The sequence below is a fragment of the Ziziphus jujuba genome, chromosome 7 (genome assembly GCF_031755915.1).
Source record: "Ziziphus jujuba cultivar Dongzao chromosome 7, ASM3175591v1".
Classification (NCBI taxonomy): domain Eukaryota; kingdom Viridiplantae; phylum Streptophyta; class Magnoliopsida; order Rosales; family Rhamnaceae; genus Ziziphus; species Ziziphus jujuba.
In genome coordinates, this window is record NC_083385.1 from 12,758,863 (window position 1) to 12,766,661 (window position 7,799).

At 39.0% G+C, this 7,799-nt stretch overlaps 1 pseudogene; it reads left to right on the top strand.

The window, feature by feature from the left end:
* The first annotated feature begins 3,592 nt into the window (after positions 1 to 3,592).
* LOC125419737 (large ribosomal subunit protein uL5m-like) lies at positions 3,593 to 4,149 on the top strand (annotated as a pseudogene).
* The last annotated feature ends 3,650 nt before the right edge of the window (positions 4,150 to 7,799 follow it).

Below are 7,799 nucleotides of genomic sequence, written 5' to 3' on the forward strand. Positions count from 1 at the left end.
TGCAAACTAGAGTTCGAGAATTCATAAAGCTATATCCATCAAAACATCCTCATAAAAAAATTAGCATAACCTGAAAAGGATTATTTATCTATTAAGAAACTCTAAAATAAAAATGCATAAAAAGGGGCTTAATGCTTTATCGAAGAGAACGAAAGAAAAAAAAGAATTAAAATGTATCTACATTGACCCCTTCCCTTGAACCACCTCTTCAATCTCAATAAAAATAGGAAGGGATTTTTTTCTATTTTGTCTTGAGAATCAAAAGGCACGAACGGAACGTACCTCATTTTCTTTAAAACAAAGTTTAGATTGGGGGAGAATAAAGTGAAAAATTTTATCGTAAGTGAAGGCAATTAAAAAGAAAGATAAAAGAAAAGAAAAAACCCTCTAAGAAGGTACCTTCGGCTGTCTATGATGGAGAACTTCTTTCCCTTCTCTGAAATAGCAAAGCTCGTTGAAACAGGCTTTTAAAAACGAAGAGCAGGTCTCTTTTTCACGAGAATAGTGGACGTTCCACAGTTAACACTGGAAAGTGGGTCAATTGATTGGCAAGCTGACAAACAGAGCTCCACCCAAGAATTTAGGAGCAAGTTATACGCTTAACACATGCAAATCAAACTCCTCATTCACCACCTACGTGCTTAAACCCACACTCGGGGACCGACCCCACTCCTCGAGAGAGCATGAAGCTTGTTGGTGGCAGAGTACTCTATCAGAAACCCAATTCCAATTTGGTTATGAAGATTGCTTCTCTGTCTGCTTCTAATTCATTCTATTTTCAATCTATCTTTATCTCTTATCTCTCCTATTATCCTTTAGTATTTAATCATTTTTGTTTCATTTAATTCTATTCTCTTGTTGTCTTTATTCCTGGTCTCTTCTCCGGGGGACCCCCCTTTGACCTGCTAATAAAGGAAATCCACTTAAGGTTTTTGATCTTGATATTGGGGGCGGCCCATCTTATTATGGCTGTAAGGTGCTTTACTTCCCTAATGGCCACATTCGATCCACTTCGAATAGCTCCTTCCCTGAGTATTCTAGTATCTCGCTCCTTATTTGTGTTGTTGCAATGCTAACGACGTACTAGCTTTTCTACAGAATTCGTACATTCAAAAAACAGTACAGGTTGTATCTTCAACTACATAAGAAAATAAAGCCCAAGGGGAAAGGCGAAACTGAAAACCTCCTCCACTTGAGAAGCATCAATACGCACTTAAAGCATTTCTAACTCAAATTTCATAAGAAAGGAATCCATTTACTTAGAACAACAAAAAGGAGGTCAATGAGCACGAGGTCAATGAGCATTAACTCTCTTCTCTTACTTTTTTTTGGAAAGGAATGCTGCTATAAAAAATGGAGGCAGAATTCCAGTTCAGTTCAAGTATAATGCAGGATAGCTGCTGCTAACAAAATGAATTCCCATAATTTTCATATAGAAACAACAACAGCAGTACGGCTTTTAGAGGGCCCTCTCCTCTCTTCTATTACTTGTTTGATTTCCTCTGTCTCCCATCCTCTTTTCAAGTCCCACTTTTTTTCCTGATTAACAACGGTGGACCCTCTTTGTTATGTTAAATAGAGTCCCATCTAAGGGAACAAAACAATTTAGTATCAAAAAGTAACATGGCAACCTATGCCTGAATCACATTCTTTTTTTTTTTTTTAAATCTTTTAGAGTCTTTTCTTTATTGGCTTCATCCCGTCTATCCCATTGCATCTAGTGCTTTTCATCCTTTTTGGGTATAAGCCCTTAAGGCTCTTCAACAACTCTCATTTTTGGATGTAGGTTTTTTATGGGATCCCCTGTGGATAGTAGGTTATGTTTATTCTTTCCATTTTTTTCATCGAAACCGAAGCCACATAAATGATGTTTATAGGCTCTAAGATTTCTAGTTGTAGCATTGAGGTAGTGCCTAATGGCATCGGGGGTGAGTTAGAGGGGCGGCCCGAGATCCTAAGAATGGATCAAAATCCTCAGTAACCAGCCCTACCACTCAATCCTCATGCGGAACAACAAGCAGAAATTTTTCATCCGACACCACCAACGGGGCAATTGCCTATCGAGGGTCTACTAGAATCCTAATGGGTTACTAATTGCGAAAACAAAGTCGCCAATCTCATCTGTGAATTTTGGAAAGAAGATGGATTGCAGCTTTTGCTGCACACCGCTTGCAGGAAATTTAAGAGCTCTTGGAGCACAAATATGATGTGGAAAATCTCCCGGCTATTATAGTGGATTTGCCAGCTAATGGGCGCTCTAGCCCATTTTACAAGGACTCCCTTACTTTTTATAATGATTTGAAGGGGGTCTCAGAGACTACGCTGAAACACTATTCAAATAATATAATTCCATAATCCTTTGTTTTTTACATTTTTTCTTATCTTATGAAGTCATGTACGAAAACCTTAACCGTACAAGCCAGGGTTAGGCCTACCTCCATCCCTAAAGGATCCGTATGAGGCAGAAGCTCCACATACGGTTTTGAAGCTGAGCCTTTCCAGCAATGAGGCCTAGGGACCAATATGATGATTGGTTTAGGTAGGGCGGCCGACCTACTATGGGCACATGTAGGGATTAGTGTGTGAGACCGCAATCCACAAAACTAATGCATGGGACTCACCCTTTACTTTAAAATGAAGAAGGGAAACATAGCATTTCACAAGAGCGAAGCGAGGTTTAGAACCTTGCTGCCAGAGGGAAGTCTCACAAACTGGGCTTCTAGAGATGAGCCTTTTGGCAAAGCCAAGTCAATTTCGAGCCACCAAACCCTGCAACTGATGAGAAGGCCCTACGGAGTAAAGGGAAGCGTGTACATTGTCACACTCCCTACCTTCCAAAGGTGCTTAAAGAGAAAGCTTTTGCACCTCTCTCCAAGAGATACGATTCGATATCTGAATCAACTGAAGGAGAATGAAAAGGCGGCTATTCTCCCAGCCCACGGGGAAGCCTCTTCTCTCTGGTCTGCATCAAGTGCATTGAATGCCCCACAATCTGAATAAAAAAGGATGGGTCAAAAGGATGAAATCAGAGTGGATCTGCGACCAACCAGAGCCTCCAAAGGTATGGCAGCTTGTGCTATGTTGTCATCTCGGATTCTTGACTTATTTCGGCACTAGTTAAATGGGGTGAATCATCCAGATCTTGAATCAATTAGCAGATCATCAACACAGGGGCCTAATTCATTCTCCAGATGAGTTGGGAGCTGGGGCTGCCCGTGTGTGACCCCTACCGATCCTACACTCCTTTCTTCTATTTTTTCTTTATCATTTCTTGGAAATCACAAAGAGGATTCATGGACTGGACTGAGCGAGAAGGGAGCTGCTGTCAGTATTGCAAATGTGTTCAGTTCTTTGATCCATTCCATGGTGTGAAATCCATCATTGGCTAAACAATCATTTGGTTTTCCATTTTGGGCTTCGCTCTAACCGAAGCTATTGCATCCTTTACCTCCTTCTTCACAAGTAAGTAACTGGTCCTTTTGATCTCATCCACATTCCGATCGAAGGTTGAATTTTCATTCATTCTTACATCTATCTTTTTGAAGCAAATAGTTCACAGTGCTCATTCTATAGAAAATGTAAAACCCAACTTATGTTTCCATTCTATTTTCATTACGAAGATGTATCACGTTAGGATCCGTGTCTCAAACCGAATCATGCCAACGTTATGGAATTTCCTGGATCGTGTGAAATAAGAGTAGTGCCAAAGGCACCCTATGATTTCATAATCAAAATGGAAAATTGGCTACGGAGATTCCGCGTGGTCAGAAATTCGTACAAACATAAAAGGGTTCGACAGGAAAGTTGTTTTGATCCAATCCATTCTTGGGGTCATCAAAAGATAAAGGATATGTTAGTGACCTAGCACAACAAAGCACTCTCTGAGGGTATGGAATGTCTAATTTTTCGATCAAAATATCAACAGTAATGTCTTTGTTAGATTCTCCGATCGAAATACGGAAAAACTCCATTCAATTCTCGATGGAAACGGAGTTTTGCGAATTCTCCCCGGAACTGGAAGAATATTTCGGGATCTTCGAACATATTCGAAGGTTCAATGTGACTATTGTCACTTCGGCCAACACACAAGATGAGACTTTACCACCATGGTGCGGCTTTTTTCAAAAAGATGAGGGGGAAACTCAATAAGATGTCGGAGAAGCGAAATATACGAGATCACAAACATAGATTGCTCGAGGCTAGATATGAATTGAGATGAAATTGTTAAAGCCTTTTGTAAAGATCCTAATCTTCCTAGTGATATGCAAAACAAACATTGTTATAAGTTGTCCAAGTTGCTAAGAAAAAGTTCCTTTGCACGAGTAAGAAACCGATGTATTTCCACGTGTTGCCCTCATTCCGTACATGAGTTCTTTCGAATTTCTCATATCGTTTGTCTTGGATTAGCATCTCGAGATCCTTTGATGGGCATAAATAAATTGTCTTGGTAGCAACTACCAAACCAATAGAATAAGGGTTAGCTCTGTAGCTAGTCCATAGGCAAGATAAGTAAGTCCGTTACTGGCCGGTTCCGGACTGAAAAGACCTAACGGAGTAATCCTTTATCTCGAATCGAAGATGCTAATGAGGTGAGAAACAAAGTGGGAGACCTCTCTACTGCCTGTGTCTATCTCCCGTTAAGTATGCTCCCCAGACATAGACTACGTATAGGGTAGTAGTCTTGGAAAGATAGAATATCCCCACTTAAACATAACATTAAGTTACGAATGTCACTCCCGAAGTAAGGTGGAGAACTGTTGTTCATTAGAACATCGGAGTACAGAGGTTGTTTCCACATTGAAGTCAGAGTGTGGGATTGAGCCTTCTGAATGATAAAGACAAAAAAGTGTAGTTTCATTGGAAAAACCAATGCTCATATTGACTTTGTCTCGCCCTACTTCAAAGGATAGATAGAAAAGGTTGGAGAAAGTTACTTTCTTAAATTCTCTCCGAGTTACTTTCTTAAATTCTCTCCTTTCTAAATCTGCACAAGGCGCCCCCCCCCAGAACCAGCTCCATTTGACTTGAAAATTGGGGGGAAGCCTTTTTGAATATTAAAATATTTTCTAGCCGAAAACCAGATAAAACAAAGTCCATTTACCCATTAAAAAGTAATCAAAGCCGAGGCAGTTTTGCCCAGTTTTCTGGGCAACAACACTGCACAAGGGTCAGATTGTTTTCGGCTTAACTCAGCCTTCCCAGCTCCCAATTGGGCCATTTATTTTGGTGCTGCTTCCTCTGAATATCTAGTTTATCATATCCAAAATTCAGGTCCAAATACCAAACCTACTTCAAACGGCATCCAAGGAAGCGGACTTATGTTGCTGGAAATACAATTCCAGCAACTAGACAAAAAAGGCCTTAAGCTAGATAATGAGCTTAGGGCATTACAAAAAGGATATTGTTCTTAAACATTACAAGATAAAATAAAATGCATAAACATAAATAATGTTTGGTCTTTGATATTGCAAAACAAAAAGTGCAAGTGTAACCGAACTACCTTGCACATTGTGGCAAGATCACCACATTTCAACAGGGTGGTGGTGTTTTGGTGAGTTTCAACTACTCTTTTTGGGAGGTTTTGGTTTTGGTTAGAAGGCTTTAGGTGGGGGATCCACTCACAAATAAAATGGTCTAGGTCGAAAGCTCACAAGGTCCTAAGAAATTACACTATGCTCTGATACCATGATGGAATTTGGTGCAGGTTTATGTTGTTGTACCCTAGAGCACATTCATTCAAGGTGTTAGTCAAGAATGATTGTTGTTGGTTCTTGGTTCTTGGTTCTTGATTTAGTTTTTTTTTTTTGGGTTTGTTTAGGTTTTGTTTCTGGTTTTAATGGAGGTTTAGGGTTCTTGAGAAGGTTGTTAGCTTTTGGGAAGAAGAAGAAACCAAAAATGTAGTAGTTGAGAGAGAGAGAGCCAAAAATGTTGTTTTTCAAAATCTGTTTTTTGAATATTTTCTTTCTCAACGTTTTTCATTACAATTTTCATACTTTTAAATACATCAAAAAGACAATAAGGCATGCTTCCATATTGAGCAATAAATACAAAAGCATTAAAAGTAACAAACCAAGCCAAACTACCTCAACTAACTCTAATCAATGTGCTGGGCATGCAAGAAACCTTCTTTAATGGGCAGTTCCGCTTGTCTAAGGCATTTGAATTTGAAAACCAGCTCCATTTGACTTGAAAATTGGAGGGATGCCTTTTTGAATATTAAACTATCTTCTACCCAAAAACCAGATAAAACAAAGTCCATTTACCCATTCAAAAGTAATCAAACCCGAGGCAGTTTTGCCCAGTTTTCTGGGCAACAACACTGCACAAGGGTCCGATTGTTTTCGGCTTAACTCAGCCTTCCCAGCTCCAAATTGGGCCATTATTTTTTATGCTGCTTCCTCTGCATATCGCGTTTATCATATCCAAAATTCAGGTCCAAATACAAAACCTACTTCAAACGGCATCCAAGGAAGTGGACTTATGTTGCTGGAAATACAATTCCAGCAACTAGACAAAAAAGGCCTTAAGCTAGATAATGAGCTTAGGGCATTACAAAAAGGATATTGTTCTTAAACATTACAAGATAAAATAAAATGCATAAACATATATAATGTTTGGTCTTTGATGTTGCAAAACAAAGAGTGCAAGTGTAACCGAACTACCTTGCACATTGTGGCAAGATCACCACATTTCAAGAGGGTGGTGGTGTTTTGGTGAGTTTCAACTAGTCTTTTGGGAGGTTTTGGTTTTGGTTAGAAGGATTTAGGTGGGGGATCCTCTCACAAATAAAATGGTCTAGGTTGAAAGCTCACAAGGTCCTAAGAAATTACACTATGCTCTGATACCATGATGGAATTTGGTGTAGGTTTATGTTGTTGTACCCTAGAGCACATTCATTGAAGGTGTTAGTCAAGAATGATTGTTGTTGGTTCTTGGTTCTTGGTTCTTGATTTTGTTTTTTTTTTTTTGGGTTTGTTTAGGTTTTGTTTCTGGTTTTAATGGAGGTTTAGGGTTCTTGAGAAGGTTGTTAGCTTTTGGGAAGAAGAAGAAACCAAAAATGTAGTAGTTGAGAGAGAGAGAGCCAAAAATGTTGTTTTTCAAAATCTGTTTTTTGAATATTTTCTTTCCCAACGTTTTTCGTTACAGTTTTCATACTTTTAAATACAGCAAAAAGACAATAAGGCATGCTTCCATATTGAGCAATAAATACAAAAGCATTAAAAGTAACAAACCAAGCCAAACTACCTCAACTAACTCTAATCAATGTGCTGGGCAAGCAGGAAACCTTCTTTAGTGGGCAGTTCAGCTTGTCTAAGGCATTTGAATTTGAAAACCAGCTCCATTTGACTTGAAAATTGGAGGGATGCCTTTTTGAATATTAAACTATCTTTTACCCAAAAACCAGATAAAACAAAGTCCATTTACCCATTCAAGAGTAATCAAACCCGAGGCAGTTTTGCCCAGTTTTCTGGGCAACAACACTGCACAAGGGTCAGATTGTTTTCGGCTTAACTCAGCCTTCCCAGCTCCAAATTGGGCCATTATTTTTTATGCTGCTTCCTCTGCATATCTCGTTTATCATATCCAAAATTCAGGTCCAAATACAAAACCTACTTCAAACGGCATCCAAGGAAGTGGACTTATGTTGCTGGAAATACAATTCCAGCAACTAGACAAAAAAGGCCTTAAGCTAGATAATGAGCTTAGGGCATTACAAAAAGGATATTGTTCTTAAACATTACAAGATAAAATAAAATGCATAAACATATATAATGTTTGGTCTTTGATGTTGCAAAACA